The sequence below is a fragment of the Vulpes vulpes genome, chromosome 6, assembly GCF_048418805.1.
Source record: "Vulpes vulpes isolate BD-2025 chromosome 6, VulVul3, whole genome shotgun sequence".
Classification (NCBI taxonomy): Eukaryota; Metazoa; Chordata; class Mammalia; order Carnivora; family Canidae; genus Vulpes; species Vulpes vulpes.
In genome coordinates this window covers 24,135,910-24,159,462 of record NC_132785.1, presented here as the reverse complement: position 1 = coordinate 24,159,462, position 23,553 = coordinate 24,135,910, and the positions used below count along the sequence as shown (strand labels likewise).

Below are 23,553 nucleotides of genomic sequence, written 5' to 3'. Positions count from 1 at the left end.
TCACTGTATCTTTCTTCAATAAATTTTAATTCAAATCTGAGTACAACACTGACAAGGTAGGCCATTTTTATTGCTTGACTTTTCAAAAAATCAAAAAGTGTAGATCTCTCTTAAAAATGTGTATTTCCTCCTAAATATTAGGCTGATACCAAATGCAGTCTTTAGATAATTGCTTTCTTCTGTAGTCACTCATTTGAAGCAGTTAACAATAATTCTTACAAGACACACATCCCATAATGAGTGCTGATAATTGTGCAGTAATTAGAAAAGGTAAGAAAATTCCTCTTTTGATTCAGTGTAACTATGGAACTGATTTTTATTGTTGGATGGAGGAAAATGTTTGAAATCTAATAACCAAGGAAAATATCAATAGTTTGTATCAAAGAAATACTAGGAAATCTAAATTTTCCCAATATATACATGTGATCACATTTATTAGTCACATTTTATGTCAGAAAAATTATGTCACTAGAAGTAAAAGATAGGAGGAAGTATCAATGAATTTTTAAAATTAGGAATTTTCCTGAAACAAATTTGCTGCATTCGGCCAAATCTATATGTAGATCATATTAGCCTACCACTACTGCTTATATTGGTACATCAACTGACCAAATGATGACACTGAAGAGCACTTTGGACAATGAATTGTAAGCCTATATGAGATAGGGTGAATGGATACCATTGTGCCAATTTGCTGAGAAGGAAATTGTCCTTCAAGGTCACACCTAAATAAGTCCCTGCACTTACTATATACCCTGCCATGATTCTAATCCAGGATTTTTGAAATTTGGTTCTCTCAGTGATAATTCAGCTATGCTAAAGATCTCCATTTGAAGTAAAACTTCTGCTAAAAACAGGATTCACTATTTGGCTCTTTAATGAATAAGGCCTATTTAAATAAATTAGAGAAAATAGCATCAAGGCGGCCAGTTTCCAAGATATTGTTCAGTATTTTTATTACACTGATATCCCTGGAGTATAACTTATTTTTACAAATAGCACTATGAAATCTTAGAATATCTTCCAAATATTTTCCACTTTAATAATGACTTATTAATGAGAACAGGAATATATAATATGGTTCAAAATTATTTATAAAGTGTGCATTCACGTCCAATCTCCAAACATTGTAATACTGATTTTTTTATGTTGTACATTAAAAACCAATAAAACACAATCAATCTTATAGTTAAAATAAAATTAAAAAGGTGAGGTTTGTTAGTTTCCCCTGCATACTGGAACAAGAGACTGAATAAGAACAGAAGCATTAGTGCAATCTCCTGAAAAATATTGGCTACCCAAAGAGTATAAGAAGTTTAAATTATTAATTACATTATGTATGGTTTGAAGAAATCAGCAAGTCTATGCACTAAATAAAAATTTGCAACAGCTAAAACCTGTGATAACAATTCTAAAAAATTAACATTTAAATATAGGCAAAAATTTAATATTTAAATATCTATGGTCTTATATTTCTACATTAAGATGTTTATAAAATATTTAAGATTTTGCAGCTTTGGGAAATTCTTTTAAACATGTCCATGTCACTTGTTAAGCCTGTATATAGTGTTTTTAGAATTTCAAAAGAGATGAAAATTAAGTATAAATAATTAGAGAAATGATCATTTAAATTAATCTTTTAGGCATGAAGGTGAACAGAATTTGCCACCCCAAAATATGCATTTTTGGCATAAGGATTATCTTGAGCTGCTTGTTTTTTAAGAAACAGCAGATAGAGGAATAGCTCTGAAAACTGTGTATTAGATACCTTTTCCTAAGGAACACTTACATTTATATGGAAAATCTCTATTTGTAAGAATGTTTCCATCTCTGTAACTGGAAGAGGAGGAGGACTAAAGCTCTAGAAATTTAATGAAGAAGGCAACAACTTAAATCTGCCTAACAAGCTTACCCTTATTTACCGTGCTTTTCTTGACAGCCTCCCAAAACTGGCCCCTACTCCCAACATCTCCTTTTATCTTTTGTTGGTGAAGGTATTTAAGGTGGTACCTTGGGCCATATTGGAGAGTTAGTTTTCCTGGGTATCGCCCATATATACAGGAGGTGTACATGTTATTAAACTTTGGTTTGTTTTTCTCCCATTAATCTCTTTTACTACAGGGGAGTCTCAGCCAAGATCCTAGAAGGATAGAGGAAAAATTATTTTTCCTCCCCTATAGGCAACTTTATTAATTTGTTTCCTATAAAGGTTTAACAGGACTTCTTCCTATAAATATATCCCATTATTACCCTACTAGATAATTTGAAAAGACACAGAACTGTATCATTTTATGGACCATGATTTCTTTTTTTTTTAAGACTTTATTTATTCATGAGAGACACACACGCACAGAGAGACATAGACAGAGACAGAGACAGACCTACGTGGAAGGGGAAGCAGGCTCCATGCAGGGATTCTGAGGTGGGACTCGATCCTGGGACTCCAGGATCATGCCTTGAGCGTGAAGGCAGATGCTTAACCGCTGAGCCATCCAGGCATCCCATTTTTTTTTTTCCCATGGTTGTCTTATTTGGAAAATTGTTATTTTGTGACTATATAAATTTTGTATATTGTTTTTGCATTAAGTTTCTATAATTTGATAGTCACAATAATTAGATACTTTATATATACAGATTTGAATTCAGAAACATATGCATTTATATATTATATACATTGATATAACTGGAATATTTTCAATTTATCATGTTTAGATTTGTGACTTTTAGTAATTGAAATTTTATTGATATTTAACTTTCTTATGCTTGAAAATAAATGAAAAGTAACACAAGTTACTACACACAAAAATATTTATGTATTCAGAATATATGAAAAATGCATTGTGAAAATGAAATCATTTATTTTATTTGCTTATTATTTCCATGACCAAGTATCAAACTCTACAGGTGCAGGCACTGGACTCAGTACACATTACTTTCCCCTATGTAGCTCACAGACATGGAAGACAAATAAATACATGATTTCATCATATTTCAATAATGTTGAGAAAAATCTCTTCAGGATACTTTCAGGATCTATGCTATATATCTGAGGGATATCTAACTTTATTTTGTGGATGTGATGCCTGAATCTTTAAGGATGATGTTAAAAGAATACTTCTTCTCTACTTCACTGGTACATGAAGAAATATTTTTTTTCCCAAGACATTTCTGGTCTTTGATACTATCCATATCTCCTCTAAACAATAGTGAACCTAGTGATAATGCGGCAGATGAGTGATAATGTTGGGAAAATAAACTAAAACAAACAAATAAAAACAAGCAAAAATGTTTTAAACCCAGAAAATCTCCCCACAAAGGTAGTAAGAAAAAAAAAATTCTTACTGAATAATCATGAAATCAGGATGTGATATACATCATAGGCAACATAAGACTGTGCAGACTGAAAGACACCCCACTCTTATATATAGCCAAACAATTCATTATCACATATTTTCTTTTCTTTTTTCTTATGATCATTTATTTTCATATCTAAGTGTTTGGGTTTTTTTTTTTAACTTTTATTTATTTATGATAGTCACAGAGAGAGAGAGAGAGGCAGAGACACAGGCAGAGAGAGAAGCAGGCTCCATGCACCCGGAGCCTGATGTGGGATTTGATCCAGGGTCTCCAGGATCTCGCCCTGGGCCAAAGGCAGGCGCCAAACCGCTGTGCCACCCAGGGATCCCGTGTTTGGGTTTTTTTTAAGTCCATCTGGAGTAAATATTTTTTTTAAAAAAGCAGTTCATATAGAGTGTTATATTAGTTCTAGGTATACAATATACATCAATATACAATACACATTAGTTCTAGGTGGATTTCCATACATCACCTGGTGCTCATCATGACATGTGCATTCCTGAATCCCTATTAACTTTTTTTTTTAAAGATTTATTTATTTATTCATGATAGACATAGAGAGAGAGAGAGAGGCAGAGACACAGGAGGAGGGAGAAGCAGGCTCCATGCCGGGGGCCCGACTGGGACTCGATCCCGGGACTCCAGGATCACGCCCCGGGCCAAAGGCAGGCGCCAAACCGCTGAGCCACCCAGGGATCCCCCCTATTAACTTTTTAACACATCCCCCATTCCCTTCCATATTGCTCTACCCCCTCCTTTCTGGTAATCATCAGTTTGTTCTCTATAATTAAGAGTCTGTTTCTTGATCTTTCTCTCTCTTTTTTTCCCTTTGCTTGGTTGTTTTGTTTCTTAAATTCTATTATGAGTGAAGATGAGGAAGGGTGCTGTTTATTAGATTACTCCTAAAACCCAGCAGACAAATAGTAGTTAGCTAGGTGAAATGAGGTATATGATAAGCAGAGAATTCCAATTATGAGAGGCTGGAATTTTTACAAAGGAAGAAACAAGAGAAAGTAGATCACATGATTATATTATGCCTATTATTTTATAATCTGTCTCAGTCTTACTAAAGACTGGAAAGGAGAGTGGTCCCTAGTTTCATGTAGACAAATTTCTGGCTTAGTATCAGAGTGATTCTTACTGACACCAATTCTCTTGAAATGGTAATTTTAGTTTGCTTGGGAACTAATCCCCAGCTTGCTTAGAAGGGCAAACCTATTCCTCTGCCTACTGAGGAACTTGTGTTTTCAAAATAAGATGTAGAATTCTTCTATTGATGATAGAGAAAATCAAACCCACAGCAGCAATGCCTTTTACATTAAAGTAAGAGATAAAATTAAAATGTTTGTATTGTTAAAGGATAAACTGAGGCATATTAAACATTTTAGTGTTAACTAAACAAAAATAGATGCCATTGTGGCAGGGTCAAAGCAGAAATGGTTAAAAGTGATGTAGGAACTAGTTAGGGGTAGACAGGGTTAGGCAAGGAATGATAAGGGAAAAGACCCAGATCAGGCTCCCAGGAATCTGTGGGGTCCCATAAATCCTAAGGACACTGAAAGCCCCCAAAGTCAGGCTCCTATCCATCCCAAGAAAACAGAGATAAGTCAGTAAAAACAACCTGGCTCCCTAGCTCCAAAATGGTAGGGAGTATCCCCCTTTAATGGCTACTAAAGAATCACAGAAACTCACCAGATCACAAAGAAATACGTCATTAGCTGTTATCAATAGTCCTTGCTCAAACCAAGATGGCACAAGAATCTCAAGGCCATGGGCTACCTGAGTAGACTCACAGAAATCCCAGATACAGAGAAATATTATAGAGGAGATTCAAAAACATCTTGTTAGTATGATAGATTTACATAGTCCAGCATGTTTGTTCTAAATATCCACTCTGATATTAACAAGAAATTTACCAAGTTCCCTGGTCAGTTTCCTATAAAAGACAGACCATGAAAGCCCTTAGTGGCAACCCTTTTAGGACCCCTCTCACTTCTGAGAGCTTTCTCTGTATCTCTGCTTAAAAAACCTCTATCATGTTTTGACTCCATGAGACAAAACCAAGCTCTTCCATATCAAAAGCACTCCACCTAAGGGAGCTAGGGGAAAGATTTACATAAAGGTGCAGAAATGGAGGAAATTACTTGATTGGCTATAACTTAAAGCTTTGTTGGCCGTTTGGGATTTCACAACCTACAGCCATTTACAGGCTATATTTTGACTTGCTTATGTAGGCCACCACCGTATTAAAACCTCAGTCTAATGTACTCCTTGTTTAACTAATTTAACAGTATTTATAAATTTTAATGTTTTAGAAATTCATCATAATTGACTTAAGATCCTATTAAGTAATATTAAGATTTAAGAAGTAATATTGATTTTAGATTTTAAATTTTATATGGAAGGGTAAAAGAAAATGTGACAAAGTTTATAAACATTTGAATATTAAAAATTAAACCACTGAATTTATTATTTTAATAAATTTATTAGAGTTGACTAATGTTCTAAAGTTTTCTAAGGATAAGTATTTCACAAACTTAAAACACAAGCATTGTTATTTTTATGAATGTAGATTAAAATGGGTGAGTGAATTTAAATAAGCTGAAAATGCGACTGATCATTTAAGGGAATTTAATATGCTTAAATTTATATAAGCACACATTAATCAAGGGTCCCCTGTTACTATTTCATAGATTTATAACTAAATCACTAAGACTTTGAAAGTTCAATTTAGAAATGCATGGAAAATATTGTTTGCTGACAATAATTATTTTTAAAAGTTGGTATTTATTCTATGAAGAAAACAACCACTAATAGTATTTTTCAAATACAAAGCACACTCACTCAAAAACAAAAGTACTGTTTATGTTTATAAAATACTTTCATATATATTACTAATTCATCATTACTTCAATATTCAAAATAACAGTTTTCAGAATTATACTCTATCCATTATAGAATTAGGAATAGAATTACATAGCACAGCTATGACAATTCATTTTATTAAATACTATTTACGAGAAAATAAGTATTTGCTCACATTGACTCAAATTACCTAACTTGTGGGTACGAGATTACCTACAATAAAAAATGTAAAGTGTTCTTATTCTATATAGAAAATATTATAGTGACTATAACTTGATATCTTTGTGTAATGTAAGTGTATTTCTATTCTACTGCATTTTTCCCTATCTTAGGACCAATCACCTTTGTTGGTTAAGATATTTGAACATAAATTTGAATAAGTATATTTCTCAGTAATAATTCAGACAGTTGGCTATGTAGAAATTCACAACTGTCATATCCTTTATGCCTCATGCCCATAAACAAAATTGCTTAAGTCCTTTTAAAAATAATACATACTTAAATGCCTATATTTCTCCAAATGTTCAAAACCTGTTCCTTTCCCTCATTTTTATTACCAGATATAAATGATGTATGATAATTGGCTGATACAAATGGCATATTTAGATTTTAATTAGTATAGAAGATGCTTACAGGGAATTTATTTTTAATCTAAATGTTTGAAAAGGGGAATTATATTAAAGCTAGTTTGATGTCAATTAAAAAATTAAGAAAATTCCTAAAAGACTATAAGAAATAGGCTATGAAGTGTACTCATTAGGAAAGATTGTTAAATTGCATGTCCAAGCACTACCTTGATTGATTTTTACTCTGATCTTCTCACCAAATTATATTTGCAAAAGTAACCATGGAGACTAAAAGCTTCACTACTGAATTGAACTAGCAAAGTAATACCAAAGAATGTAGTAAAAGGAAAGCAAAGGTGCTTTCAGAGTCAAAAAGGTGTCTTATTTTAACATAAAATACTCTACATTAATTTTTCTAAATCCTAGGAATTCAAGAGCATCTACCCACTCACTGGAAGAGTAGTAACAGAGAAGCAGATTAACCAGTCAACAAAATGTTTATGCTTTGATGCCAGTCTAATATTCTATGCATTTGTTGATTGTCAAATAGTTTAGAATATAGAAGTATATTTCTTTAATAAATATATCGCATTTCTAGATCTACATTCACAATCAGAATTAATCAGATCTATGATTATAAAATACATTATTTTAGTGTTTGAAAAATCTTTTGGACTAAAGCTATTATTCATACATTATGCTATTAATTTAAACAGAACACCAATCAAAACAATCAAGAATTTTTAGAAAATTTTCAGTTCTTCAATTGACTTGAAATATGTAAGCATATAGAAATTATAGATCTAGGTTAAAATGAATAAATGGTTCTCTAATTTATAGGGAGAAAATAAGTTAAATGTAGTATGTTCATAATGCAATATATTCATTTGTCAAATATTCACTAAAAACCTTCTATAATGTCAAGAATCCAAATTGGTGTTGGAGGCATAATTTTAAACAACAAATGGTTCTTTATATCAGAACAGTGAGAATAAAGACACTTAAAAGCAAATAATACCTAGAATAAGTGATATATTCATTTGTCAAATATTCACTAAAAACCTTCTATAATGTCAGGAATCCAAATTGGTGTTGGAGGCATAATTTTAAACAACAAATGTTTCTTTATATCAGAACAGTGAGAATAAAGACACTTAAAAGCAAATAATACCTAGAATAAGTGATATGATAGATTTAAGTACCAGATGTAAAGGAAGTTGATCAGGGAATATCAAATTGCTTGGGGAGATGAACAAGGATTTACATAAGAAACTCTTATTTGTAAGGACAGAAAAGTCAGGAGGAGGAATCTGAAGTAGTCTTGAAGTGAGGTGTAGAAAGCAATTATGTTCTTTCTCTAACCACTTCCCACTTGTCCCCTGCATACCTACAACTGCTAAATCTAGGTAGGAGGAGGGTATTTCTGCTGGTACTTTCTTCAGGAGCTCAGAAATAAATCCCAAACTGTCTTCTGCTGAATCCTTAGGAAATGCAAACCAACTCATCTTGAATTCCTATGTTAACAATGCTAAGTAGGTTAATTTGGAAAATTATAGGGTGCCTTTCTCTCTTGTGTGAGGAAAAGAATCATATGTATTTATCAATCGACTTTTCTTTCTTTAGAACTATAAATTATGGATAAGAATCCAAATAGCAAGAATTTCTGAATGAACTTCATTTTACAGTTTAATTGATGCATATTTTTGTCTTATATTTGTAATATTCAATAATATACAAAACATTTCCTTAAACTTCTGAAAGAATTCTAAGTGGTTAAGAGGTTATATTTTGGGTTTGGATCACACGGGTTGTATCTAGGCTCTGTCTTTTCCCCGTTATGTGAGTAGGGCAAACTACCTACCTTCTTTGTTCCTGACTTTCCTCCTGGTAAGTATATTGAGAGGATTATGAAAAGTATTTAAACCACTTAGTCCAATGCCTAACCCTTAACAAATCATTGATAAAGGTTAACAAAACAAAACAAAACAAATAAAAGGCCCTTGACGGTGCCTGGGTGGCTCAGTTGGTTAAGTGTCCACCTCTGAATTTTGGCTCAGGTCATGATCTTAGGATTATGAGACTGAGCCTGTGTTGGGCTCCATGTTGGGCATGGAGCCTGATTAAGATTCTTTCTCTCTCTCCCTCTGACCATGTCCATCTCTCTCTCTCCCTCTCTAAAACAAAACAAACACAAAAACAAAACAAAACAAAAAAGCCCTTGAACTGTGATAACAGCTATGCATGGTAAATGTTTACAGAGAAAATCAAAAGATTGATTGTTTACTACTAGGCAACCATTTTAAGAGAAGCAATTATATAAATACAGTTTTTTCATAAAGTTTATTTATTTTCTCTGAGAAATGTACACCCATTAACAAAACCCAGGTTAATATCAGCACTAGCTCTAAATCAGAAAAAAACAAAAAACATTTAAAAAATATAAACTAAGTAAATAACTAGATCATCAAGTAATTTCATATATTATGAAAGCAGTCCTGTTTGTAGTAGGGTTAGGGAAAAAAAGGAAAAACTTCCTAACTCACAGAGAAAAAAGAAAATTGTCAAAAATTACAATATAGTTATAAATACACAAAAATTATCTCTTCCTGTCATATTCATACCCTTCCTAATTTCCATTTACCACATTCTACTCACTTTATCAATCAAAGGTCTTGCAAAAGACCAAATTACATAGATTATATAGATGATTTTATTCAGACTGTTGTAATAGAAGGAATGTTCATTAATGAAGACGTTTTAAAAGACTAGGGAGGAAAAGTTGGGTTCATAATCGTGGAAACAAGGGGGTTATAAAGAAGGATGACAGTGAGTCCTACTTGAAGGCTTGAGGTGTTTAATTCTTGGAATATGCCAAAAAAGTCACTCTTCCGCAGTTAACCATTTCTCAGAACACAAAAGGGAAGGGGAGGATCTCTTGACAAGCTTTTCAGGAAAAGAGAGCTCAGATAAATTCAACATTGTTAGTCCCTTATTTATTCAATATTAATATTATTCAATGTTAAACAATTTAAAGACAATCCTAAATCTCCTGAGTGGACAAAAGGTTAACTGGAATAGGTAAGTTAAGCTTCCAGACGCAGGGATGCAGTACATTTATAGTCCGTATCAGAAAACCAGAACTATTACTATACCAATGGATGAACACAGGATCATAATCATCAAAGCTCATGGATTATCTTTAAGGTATACTCCACAAGTCTGATAGATTTTTTTTCTTTTTTTTGCAAGGTGGGCATCATCTTTAAAATATTTAGGTAATTCACAAAATTTAAATATATACAACTTGACCAGTGAAAGCCCATTTCTAACATTTTCTTAATTAACTAATTAACAAGCAAATTAAATTAATTTGCTTATAGTCTTCCTTCCTGTACTGAACTCACAAGATTTCTTCTATTCAAAGCTCTTATTTTAATATCATAGAGAAAAAAAAGATGAAAATGTCAAAATGATTGCCCTAAATTATTAGGCATTTAATGAGCTCTTCTATTTTAAACTCCAACGGCAGTCTTTTGGAAACAGCTATGTTTACAGACTAGTTACAATTTTATTTTTCAAATTTTCTCCTTTTGAATACCGTAAGTTTTCTAAGTTCTTTTTTTATTTCTGATGTCATCCTGATGTTTCTTAGGGTACTCTTCAAAAGGGATAGCAAGCTCGAGATCCCTGTTACAAATGCCATGTTTGTATTTAACAGTGGTGCAGACTGTCAATATTTTCAGTTTGTTAGGGGCATCTGGGTGGTTCAGTGGTTGATGATCTGCCTTTGGCTCAGATAGTGATCTTGGAGTCCTAGGATAGAGTCCTGCATCAGGCTCCCTGCAGGGAGCCTGCTTCTCTCTCTGCCTGTGTCTCTGCCTCTCTCTCTCTCTGTGTCTCTCATGAGTAAAATCTTTAAAAAATATTTTTTCAGTTTGTTAAAATATAAATTAGTTGTATAATGTTTATAAGGAAACTGATAATCCTCTCAGATTCCTCAAATTCTTTTATAGAAATGTATAGTGATTGCCTGAGAGTTTTTGAAGTGGTAATACCTGCCAACATTGTAGCTGTATTTCAGTTAAAAAACAAAACAAAACAAAAAAAAACTCCAAATCACATCTCCCAGTATTCAAAATCTACCTAACATTAGCATAAATGTAGATTTTGAAGAGGTTCATGACACATTACCCCAAAATATAGCACCCTCACACATTGAATATTTTAAGTTGAAGGAATTTGAGAATATGGCAGATGCAGGAACATGCAGGAACATGGACCTTCTCTCCCAGCCCCTTGTCCTTCTGAAACAGGTCATAAAACCCTCAAATGAGAGGTGCCTTCCTCATACCCAGAAGAAAAGAGTATCCTTATCTTTGAAGACAAAGTCCACCATGAAGAATCTCAATAAACAGACTGAATGTGCTAGAAAGTTCGCTAGTAAACCGGTTCCCCTGGTTTACTACAATGACCTCACACTCCTCAACTTATCATATTCCTTCACAGCTATCTACTCTTCATCAAACCTCCTTTAGAGTACATAGTGTTTCTTTGGTACACAAAACTTAGCATAAAAGTACATAGGTTTAAGCCTTCCTTAGGAAGGCTCCCATGCCATGTAAAACTTTATATTAAATAAAATTTGTATGCTTTTCTCCTGTTAATCTATCTTCACCAATTTAATTTTTAGATTCATCCAGGGACCCTAGAGGATGAAGGGAAAACTTTTCCTTCTCTACATTTTCATTTCTGGTTCTTTAAAACATATTTTCTTGTTATTGTTGCTGGTTTATTATTTTATTATTTACTATTTACTATATAGTTTTGCTTTTTTTTTTTCTTCCTTTTTTCCCCCTGTTCTAATATGAACTTATTGACTAGAGAGCCATATAAAATAGGAGTAAGCTTCTATCTGTGAAATGGGGTTATTAATCTTTAATATGGTTTAAGACAATATCTGAAAGAAGATAAGTACATAATAAAGATTAGTCATTACCTGTATTAGACACATTCAATTATTCCAATTATATTATTTATTTAATTTTGACCGAATTTTATTTCTCTTTACTCCTTTTAAAAGTATCTCAGGTATGTGGCACCTGGGTGCTTCAGTTGGTTAAGTGTCTGCCTTTGTTTCAGGTCATGATCTTAGAAATTGAGATTGTGCCAGCTCCCTGCTCAGAAGAAAGTTGCTTCTTTCTCCCTCTGTCTCTACCTCTCACTCTCTCTCTCTTTCTCTCTCTCTCCCTCTCTAATAAATAAATACATATACATACATATATATCTCAGGTACAGTATATCACTACTGTTTTTTTTTTTTTGTATGAGAAACATCACTGTTTTCCTTGTTCTGAGAACTGTAATTTAATTATATTTATACCTTTCTTACTTAAATGTTATTTACCCTCAAGAATTACATTCTGGTGATAATTAATAAGACACAAAACAACCAAAGTTGGAGAGGATGTGGAGAAAGGGGAACCCTCTTGCACTGTTGGTGGGAATGTGAACTGGTACAGCCACTCTGGAAAACTGTGTGGAGGTTCCTCAAAGAGTTAAAAATAGACCTGCCCTACGACCCAGCAATTGCACTGCTGGGGATTTACCCCAAAGATTCAGATGCAATGAAACTCGGGACACCTGCACCCCGATGTTTCCATCAGCAATGGCCACAATAGCCAAACTGTGGAAGGAGCCTCGGTGTCCATCGAAAGATGAATGGATAAAGAAGATGTGGTTTATGTATACAATGGAATATTCCTCAGCCATTAGAAATGACAAATACCCACCATTTGCTTCAACGTGGATGGAACTGGAGGGTATTATGCTGAGTGAAGTAAGTCAATTGGAAAAGGACAGACATTATATGGTCTCATTCATTTGGGGAATATAAAAATTAGTGAAAGGGAATAAAGGGAAAGGAGAGAAAATGAGTGAAAATATCAGTAAGGGTGATAAAACATGAGAGACACCTAACTCTGGGAAACAAACAAGAGGTAGTGGAAAGGGAGGTGAGCGGAGGGTTGGGGTGACTGGGTGATGGGCACTGAGGGGGGGCACTTAGCAGGATGAGCACTGGGTGTTATGCTAAATGTTGGCAAATTGAACTCTAATAAAAAAAAATGTTTAAAAAAGAATTACATTCTTTCCATATCTGATTGGAAAGGACATCCAATTCTCCTTAATAACTGAGCCATGGTTTATCTTTAAGTGGCGGTAGGTAATAATAAAACTGTTTCTCTCTCTCTCTCGCCTCTCTCTCTTTTTTTTATTGTCTGTATTGTTCATAGTCGGCAGTAAAACCAGAGGCTGGAATTCCCAGTAAATTGTATATTTGATAGACTTTATAAAGCAACCTTCAATAGCAAATAAGAAAATAAACAAAATTGAGCAATAAATAAAAGAAGAAAATTGAAATGAATTGCACATTGTCTGGAAAATCATGAAGACAAAAAATAAGAACATTCTGTGATTTGTGAAGCCTTCATCACCTGCTTTTCTTTTTTTTGTAAAGACTATTTGAGGAGGGGGGGAAATAATATTTTTTTGTAGAAGAATGGTGATTATTATACTTAAGTTTTATTTCCCTCTTTGCTATGGTATGATACAACAATTTCATAAATTAGCCATTGCCTATTTAAACTTCTTCCTAGTATGAAATTGCACTATCACCATACACTTGTAGAAGCTATAGAGAATATAATAACTTTCATTCTTACTCATTTTCTCTCTCCCTCCTTCCCTTTCTCTCCTGTCCCTCACTTGCCCCACCCTCCTGTCTCTGCCTTTCAGCAATTACATCTCACTTCTTCTAGAAAAATGTTTTACCTTGAACTCTATCCATTTGGGTTATTGAAAAACTGTCTGTGATTTATATTGACCTTTTTTTTGACCAAAGTTAACTTGTTAAGTGACAGATATTTCTCTACAGTTGGACCTAACATTATAAACTCATACCATGAACTTCAATGATTCCCCAGGACCAAGATGTTAGCACAAGATATTCTTACTATTCCTTTTTTTTTTTTTTTTTTAAGATTTTACTTATTTATTCATGAGAGACACAGAATGAGAGAGAGGCAGAGACACAGGCAGAGGGAGAAGCAGGCTCCATGCAGGGAGCCCGACATGGGACTCAATCCTGGGTCTCCAGGATCCTGCCCTGGGCTGAAGGAGGCGCTAAACTGCTAGGCCACTGGGGATGACCTTACTATTTCTATTAGAGTCTTAAGACTCTCACAGATACTTAGGACTCTTCTCCTATCTAGGTTTTGGTACATGATTGGTGCAGGAAGTATAATTCCAAGAGTAGCTAAAGTGGTTTCCTACTTATCTTTCAAAGCTGATAGAAACTGAGAGCAGACACAGAATGACTTCATACCTGTTGAACAATTTTAAGCTCCTCAGACAAAGCCTGTCTTCCATTAGATATTTATTCATGAATGGAAATAATAATTACATACACATGCATACACACATACACATAATAAATGTTGCCTAAGTGGTCTCAAATTATCTGTGATAAGGATCTCTATTAAATTTTTTCCTGTCTAATACAGATGAATATCTTTGCAAAATACAATAAAAGCATCACATGGATGCTAATTGTTGTAGAAGTTTCGAATGTTTATTTTGTTTCTGTACTTAAACTGTTAAAGACTTATAATGAATAATTTTTATCACATTACATTAACCTGAATATCTTTATTCCATGAAATGTCACTATATCTACTGGGATTAGATTTTAGTGGAAGCACTGAAATCAAAGTGTTATAAACCAGAGATGATAAGAGTCTGTTTCTAGTATATATAAAATCTGAGGATATGCAGGCCCATGCTTGGTATATAGCAACTCTATCACAGAGCCTGCAGATACCCAGCCTCCCTCCATTCCATTGTCCATATACTTGGGCTCTCTTGGTTTTCCATTTAGGGAACCTGGGGGCTTTAGCAATCTGTCACCCTCTGTATAAAGGCAGCAGGAGCCAGGAAAAGACACCTAATAACAACAAAGCACTGATGTGAGCTATTGAAATTCCAAGAACCTGACATAGAGCACTTCTGACTTTACCTTATTAGCCAAAATTTAGTTACAGGGCCACACTTAACTACGTAAGAGTGTTTGAGATGAAATCTTTAAAATCTTCATCTTGGGCAGTTTGACTAACTAAAAAAAAAAAGAAAGAAAAAAGAAAAAAGCCAGGAAGGGGGAAGAAACTGCAAGCTATACCCCCTGAGCTCATTGCATAGGTACAATTTAATGTTTAAAAGAGTTCCCAGCAATAACGCATTTGATTCATTACTTAAAAAAAAAAAAAAAAATCTAAAGTTTCTTTGCCCTCAAAAACTTTTTGAAATAGTAAAGAGCTATTTTTCCCCAAAATTGGAATTACTAGAGCTCAGTTTCTGCTCATATTCTATCTATTCCAGGAAATAAAATGCAGATTTAATTTTAATACAGTTCAGTGACCCTCTCTATTAGATATGAGTGACAAAGTACATTTCACTGTGTCAGTGACATTGACTTCACTGGACAATCATATCCTCAATAGTGTCATTTACTAAGGAGACAAAAGGAGTATATATATTAGTATCATTTAAACTTGACAAAAGAATATCACTTCTGGGATAGATTAAGTATTGGCATGGCAAATTTCATGGTCACTTCTGATAATTCAGGATGAACTTTTATAACATATGCCCTTTTAAGAACTAATACAAAAGGATAGTACTTAAACCCATCTGGAGAACTTTTTTCCTAATAACATTTATGAAATCACAGTTGCCTAGTCATTATCAATGTAATTTGCTAATCCACATGAGCCGCTGTGAAGAACAGAACATTCACATTAATTTTATATATATGAAGATTAGACTTCTTTTGGACTTTTGGTAACAAGTCACATAAAATTCTTTGCTTCCCTCCCAAAACTTCTTTCTTCCCCAGTGCCCCAGATCAAGAACAAAGAAAGAAAGAATGAACGAATGATAGCTTAGAATATAATATATTAGAGGAGGGCGCTATTTAGATTACATTATGAGGATTGGACATAAGATGATGTAAATATACATGTACTAAAAGAAATGTGAATTTATAGTATGTTTATTTTCCTAAGATTAGCATAAATGCTTTAAATATGTATTTTCTCACATTGTGACCTTGAGGTTTGAGTTCCATTTGTAGTTCAGACAGAAGTAATTCAATAGTTTAGGTGAGAGATGACTGTATCTTGCATGAGGTTAGTGATGGTGAAGATGAAACATATGTGAATAAATTGGAGTATCCATCAAAGGGCTTAATGATGGATACTATTTATAGGTAAGAGGTAAAAAGAGTGATGCGTGGTTTTCTAAGCTGTTGAAGCATAATGGTATTAGTACCATCCACTGAGATAGGGAGAACTGAAAGAGAAACATACTTTGAAATCAGTGTTTGCACAATTTCAGAATGGATGCAACAGAAAGATTATCTGACACAATTATAAAATATGTTCTTAGAGTAGAAAGAAACCTTTGAAATTATCTAGTCCATCATTTTAAATGATGATAGCTATACTGTTTCTGCTTGGATGTTTCAAGTGATAATATCTTCTTGGCTTTATAAATCCAGAATATTTTTTAAATAGGCATCATTATTTTGATATTCTTCTTATGTTCAGACAGTATCTGTTCCTTTGTAGAAGATAATAGCAATTTTGAAAGTAAAATAGAGTTCTATAGGTCTTTCTCTATCAGTTCAAAAAGACACTGACACTTCTTAATGAAATATTTATTGTTTAGAAGGGCAAACCTATTCCCCTGTCTACCAAAATGGGAACAAGTTAGAACTGATATGCAAATTATGTAGACAGTTAAACCCACAACAGAAATGTTTGTTTTTTTATTAAACTGAGGGATACAATTAACAAGTTTGTATGGTTAAAAGATAAACTGAGGTATATTAAACATTTTATGACTTATTTGAGCAAAACTCAATTCCAATTGGGTAGTGCCAAATTAGCAGTGGAAAGAATGCTCTCCCTATTGGAACCACCTGTGGGATCCCCAAATATGTGGCAGAAGTCATTGCATATATACCAGATTATTATATACATGTGGTAGTTTATGCTTTTTCAACTTAGTTTGTTGATTTATAAAACAGCGATTGATGCTTGCTTGCTTTTTGAATAGTATGATAAACCAAAAGCCATAGACACCAAGAACTTGAGGGGAAAAAAATATAAACACTAAGGATATTATTGAGACTGATGTTATTCTTTATTGAGAAACAGGTACTTATGTTTGTTTATGTAGGATATTTTATGTAATATATGTTAAGTTAGAAAGTGTGAAGGGTCTGAGAGTTTATCCTACTTGCAAGTTAATAAGTTAATCTATGTAATTTCATGCATATCCTGACAGAAGTACCAAATTGCAGAGAAACAGGCCATGTATAACTCACACTTATAGATAGCAGAAATTTATTCCTCACAGTTCTGGGAGCTGAGAAGTCCAAGATCACCAGCAGATTTGGCATCTGGTGAGAGCCCACTTCCTGGTTCATAGACAGCTATCTTCTTGCTGTGTCTTCACATGGTGGAAGTGGGGAGGGAGCTCTCTGAAGCCACTTTTTAGGGCACTAACCTCACTAATGAGGGCTCCACCCTTATGACCTAATCACCCTCAAAGGCTCAGCCTCCTAAGACAACCACATTGGTGTTAGCTTTCAACAAATGAATTTTAGGAGGACATAAACAATCAGTCAATTGCCTACAGTGAGAATCAGGTATTATTGGGTACACAGTGGATTCATATCACAGGACAGGTGCTCCAAAGTTGTATCACTTAGTGCTCATATTGGGAAGCTGATACATATACCCCATTACCCCTGTGGTGAAAAAAGACTCTATTTTATTTATTTATTTATTTATAATAAATTTATTTTTTATTGGTGTTCAATTTACCAACATACAGAATAACAACCAGTGCTCATACCATCAAGTGCCCCCCTCAGTGCCCATCACCCATGCACCCCCACCCCCTGCCCTCCTCCCCTTCCACCACCCCTAGTTCGTTTCCCAGAGTTAGGAGTCTTCATGTTCTGTCTCCCTTTCTGATATTTCCCACACATTTCTTCTCCCTTCCCTTATATTCCCTTTCACTATTATTTATATTCCCCAAATGAATGAGAACATATAATGTTTGTCCTTCTCCAATTGACTTACTTCACTCAGCATAATACCCTCCAGTTCCATCCACATTGAAGCAAATGGTGGGTATTTGTCGTTTCTAATGGCTGAGTAATATTCCATTATATACATAAACCACATCTTCTTTATCGATTCATCTTTCGACGGACACCGAGGCTCCTTCCACAGTTTGGCTATTGTGGCCATTGCTGATAGAAACATCGGGGTGCAGGTGTCCGAGCCTTTCATTGCATCTGTATCTTTGGGGTAAATCCCTAACAGTGCTATTGCTGGGTCGTAGGGCAGGTCTATTTTTAACTCTTTGAGGAACCTCCACACAGTTTTCCAGAATGGCTGCACCAGTTCACATTCCCACCAACAGTGTAAGAGGGTTCCCTTTTCTCTGCATCCTCTCCAACATTTGTGGTTTCGTGCCTTGTTAATTTTCCCCATTCTCACTGGTGTGAGGTGGCATCTCATTGTGGTTTTGATTTGTATTTCCCTGATGGCAAGTGATGCAGAGCATTTTCTCATGTGCGTGTTGGCCATGTCTATGTCTTCCTCTGTGAGATTTCTCTTCATGTCTTTTGCCCATTTCATGATTGGATTGTTTGTTTCTTTGGTGTTGAATTTAATAAGTTCTTTCTAGATCTTGGAAACTAGCCCTTTACCTGATACATCATTTGCAAATGTCTTCTCCCAGTCTGTAGGTTGTCTTTTAGTTTTGTTGACTGTATCCTTTGCTGTGCAAAAGCTTCTTATCTTGATGAAGTCCTAATAGTTCATTTTTGCTTTTGTTTCTTTTGCCTTCGTGTATGTATCTTGCAAGAAGTTACTGTGGCTGAGTTCAAAAAGGGTGTTGCCTGTGTTCTCTGCTAGGATTTTGATGGAATCTTGTCTCACATTTAGATCTTTCATCCATTTTGAGTTTATCTTTGTGTATGGTGCAAGAGAGTGGTCCAGTTTCATTCTTCTGCATGTGGATGTCTAATTTTCCCAGCACCATTTATTGAAGAGACTCTTTCTTCCAATGGATAGTCTTTCCTCCTTTGTCGAATATTAGTTGACCATAAAGTTCAGGGTCCACTTCTGGATTATCTATTCTGTTCCATTGATCTCTGTGTCTGTTTTTGTGCCAGTACCACACTGTCTTGATGACCACAGCTTTGTAGTACAACCTGAAATCTGGCAGGGTGATGCCCCCAGATATGGTTTTCTTTTTAAAAATTCCCCTGGCTATTTGGGGTCTTTTCTGATTCCACACAAATCTTAAAATAATTTGTTCTAACTCTCTGAAGAAAGTCCATGGTATTTTGATAGGGATTGCATTAAACGTGTAAATTGCCCTGGGTAACATTGACATTTTCACAATATTAATTCTGCCAATCCATGAGCATGGAATATTTTTCCATCTATTTGTGTCAAAAGACTCTATTTTAATCTAAAATGTTAGTATCTTATGATCTGAGGAGAGGAAGGTCTCTTGGTTTGTTACACTGAACTTTAATCAGATGTTTCTCAGGGGATGGTATATCTATTATTATTATTACTCTGAAATGTAAGCAAATCTTCAGGAAGACAAGAATTTTTACTATCCTGAAATGTGTCAAGGGAGTGAAATGTTCTGTAATTCCTTTCCTATGAAGACCTGAAATATACAGGAAAAAAGAAAAAGAAAAAGAAAACCCAGGGAAACCCAGGAAGAACTATCTTCTGGCATTATACATATACTAGAATCAACTCAGATTCTTGTAGGCACACAGGATTCTGAATATAACAATGGCTCCTGATTCTTCCCAAGGTCTCATCATGGCAAATCAAGACCCTGTCACCCACAACATTCTTAGTGAATCTGTCATGGAGCCTCAGGCTCTTAATGAAGTAGATTATGATGAAGAAGCAGCAACTGTTAATAGCCAGTCAGAAAAAAGTTAGAATGAATTGGATAATTCTAAACTCTCAAATAGCAGTGCAGCCAGGTTTCTCCACCAACTAAAGGAAGATAATTCTGAGTTAGTTAATAAACCGTGGACTGATGATATTCAGCAGAAAATAGCAACACAGTCACAAATAACAACCTCTCCAGGAGCTCTGTCATCCGTCCCTTCCATCAGGGGAACAGAAAGCTGCCTATGAACGCTACCAATGCTGTCAAGAGAATCCACACCAAGCTTCAGTCTGAAGAATCTACTGAGACTCTAGACTCAAGCTGTATTATGGGATAAGTGTTAAACTCAGGGAAGCAAAACCAGTTGTTAAAGTGAAAGGAAAATTGGATTTGTGTGCTCCTTCCAAGCAGAAGAAAAACACCTTAGCAGCTGGCACAGCTCCACAGACTTACCAAATAGCAATAAATCCAGGCTGGATGCCCTCAAACACATGAAACATGAAGTGGAACACTAAATGGAAGAATAAAAATGGTGGACAGGACCTGAAGTCAAGCAACTACAGAGTAGTCAGTCCAACAGACTTTACTCTGTCACTGGTGAGCTCCCTCTATTTCCTGGTTTGGTACCTTAAAGAAAGTGAGCTCCAACTGTATAAAGTAGAGACAAGGCAGCAACTGGAACAAGTGTTAGGTGATTATGGAGAGCTCACTGAGCGCTTACAGCTAAAATTTTTCTTCTTAAAGAAGAAAATACTGTTACCCAGTCAAGACTTCAGCAGCACATGGTCACAACAGATGGGCAACTTATATTACACAGGCCATGAAGAACTGTCCTTTAATAAATAGCAACAAAGAAAGTCAGGCATCAGAAAGGGGATCCATGAGTAGGAAAACTATAGATAAATCAGAGGGCTCTGTAGTAAATGCCAATGTCTCTGTGCCATTGATGTTCAGAGAGGAAGAATTGGTTGAGTTTCCATAGGAAGATTTGACTGTTAAACTATCTCACATGCCAACCTCCCCACCCCCCCGCCCCCGATAACAATAGTGTGAATCTGCCCAACAGTTTTACAGTGCATATATTTGAGCCTGGCAGATCAAATAACACCATCAAAGCAGAAGATCAATTCAGAATTATCTCCGTTGCAAGATGTATTAAGGAGGACTGTTCAAACTTGTCCTAATCCACGAATTCCTCCGACTACGGAACTGATTGAGAAGCAACAAAACTGAGAGGAGAAGACCTTACCTATTCTCACAGACAATCAGAATTCAGACAAAGAGAGTTACCTCTTCATTGAGTGGTGGAGACTCCCACATGAGGGAAGATCTGGAGAACAAAGCCCAGGATCCTTTTGTTAATCTCTTGCAGCCCCTCTGCAATTCCCATTCACTCAGCAAGCCAGAATCCCCAATTTCTCAGAAGAACCCCCAATACTGGAAGATGGGAATAGCTTAGAACAAATGAGGCATCAATACAGAGAAAGGACATCATGGATGAATTACTGAGTTGACAATGCAGAATTCAGCTATCAGGCACATCAGAATAATAATATTGGGCTGGGGGATCCCTGGGTGGCGGAGCGGTTTGGCGCCTGCCTTTGGCCCAGGGCACAATCTTGGAGACCCGGGATCGAATCCCCTGTCGGGCTCCCGGTGCATGGAAACTGCTTCTCCCTCTGCCTGTGTCTCTGCCTCTCTCTCTCTCTCTGTGTGTGTGTGTGACTATCATAAATAAAAAAAAAAAAATTAAAAAAAATAATAATATTGGGCTGGAAGAAGACCAAGGGGATGGACTTCAGGAATTAAACAAACAAGAGACAGGTCATGTTAAGTGACATGACTGCTACTTTTCCAGCAGCAAAATCTCTAACACCAAGCAGCACGCAGGAATGGATTGCAAAAATGAATCATCAGATTATGGATGCTCATGGAAAATTCTTGCAGAGCAACAGATACTTGCTGGTTTGAATCTTTCCTCTCCACCAGTATCACCCATTCCCGTCACTTCTCAGAGCATGGATTGAAGGAGAAAGGGGATAATTGAAGTATCTAACATAGGAACAGACTCCCCCAACAGTTCAAAATGCAGTGCTATCTCTCCTACCAGTGAAATAAATATAAGATCTTCAGAGGCTACTAGTAATTCTTGTTCTCTGCTAAATGCTACTTCAGAAAGGGGGAGATACACACTTCTTAATCCAAAAGCAAAGACTGAGAAACAAAATGAAGAAAGCTGGTTTGTTCTTTCTACCCACCAGTATAAAGTACCCACCTGTCATAAATGAAGTTAGTTTTAGAGAGTTTATCTAAGTAATATATCTCACTAATATATCCTTGAGCTTTCACTCCTCTTTCTCTGGCCCTGCTTCCAAATTTTCATGTTCTTCTTTTAGATAAAACCTATAAAGATCTTACAATTTAGTCCTTATGGAACAAAGAATAAAGCAATTATTTTAACTTTTGACCTTTTCAAATAGATTTCTAATACCTAACCAATAAATAATCTCCTATAAATAAAATACTGACTATAGGGAAAAATTATAAACTAAATTTTTTTCCAGGAAAAGTTTTTGAGGCTCTAAGATTTATTAATTTTTTATCTTATTTTGTCCTACTATCTATCTATGTATCTATGTATCTATTTATCTATCTATCTGTCTATCTATCTATCTATCTATCTATCTATCTATCTATGTATCTATTTAAGTAGGTTCAATGAAGCCCAACACAGGGCTTGAACCCATGATTCTGAGATCAAGACCTGAGCTGAGATCAAGAGTTGGACACTTAGTTAACTGAGCCACCTAGGTGCCCCTTTATTCATTTATTCCATCATTCACTTAAAGTATTATTAATCTTTAATGATATAATAAACATAGTCACAATCTAGTGTTGAAAACAATGTATAATCATACAAGCAGAGAGAAAACTGCAACTATGAAAAAAACTATCAACTGAATTTGGCAGTTGTATCAGGGAAGAGTCTCTGAGGCACTGATGCTGCTTAATGAAGAATGAATGTAACTTCCCTAGAAGAACAAGGAAGGAAGGACAGTCCAAGGGGAAAGAATAGCAATGTGCATAGCAATGTGCATTGCCCCATGGTGGAAGCATGGCCTGTTCACAGTTCCCAAAGAGAAGGATAAGAGAAGGTGCGATCCTGGTATGAGAAGACTGGTATATAATATGAACCTTGCATTTGATTAGGGATAACTGGCTAAAATAACCTTAATAAATAACGAGCCATGGAGGTATTTTAGCAGGGGAAAGAGTATGGTAATTTAATATACTTTTTCAAAAGATTACTATGGCTATGTTGGGGGTGGGGCAAGACGGTGGAGGAGTAGGGTCCCCAAGTCACCTGTCCCCACCAACTTACCTAGATAACTTTCAAATCATCCTGAAAACCTACGAATTCGACCTGAGATTTTAAAGAGAGAACAGCTGGAATGCTACAGAGAGAAGAGTTTGCACTTCTAACAAGGTAGTAAGATGAAAAAATAATTAAATAAAAAAGAATCAAGTCGGGGAGGGGCCCCCCCACAAGAAGCCAGGCTAAGCGGGATGGTGAAAGCCTCCAGGACAGTAAAGCCCAGCCTTAGAGAAGCAGGAACTTTAAAAATCTGCATGGGATTCTTCCCAGACAGAAAGGCGCTTCGCAGGGAACTCGGGCAGAACCGCAGGAGGGGCAGTGGAGCCTCCAGTC

At 35.3% G+C, this 23,553-nt stretch overlaps 1 pseudogene; it reads left to right on the top strand.

Moving 5' to 3' along the window:
• Nucleotides 1–11,035: 11,035 nt before the first annotated feature.
• LOC112910945 (spindle and centriole-associated protein 1 pseudogene) lies at nt 11,036–22,132 on the top strand (annotated as a pseudogene).
• The last annotated feature ends 1,421 nt before the right edge of the window (nt 22,133–23,553 follow it).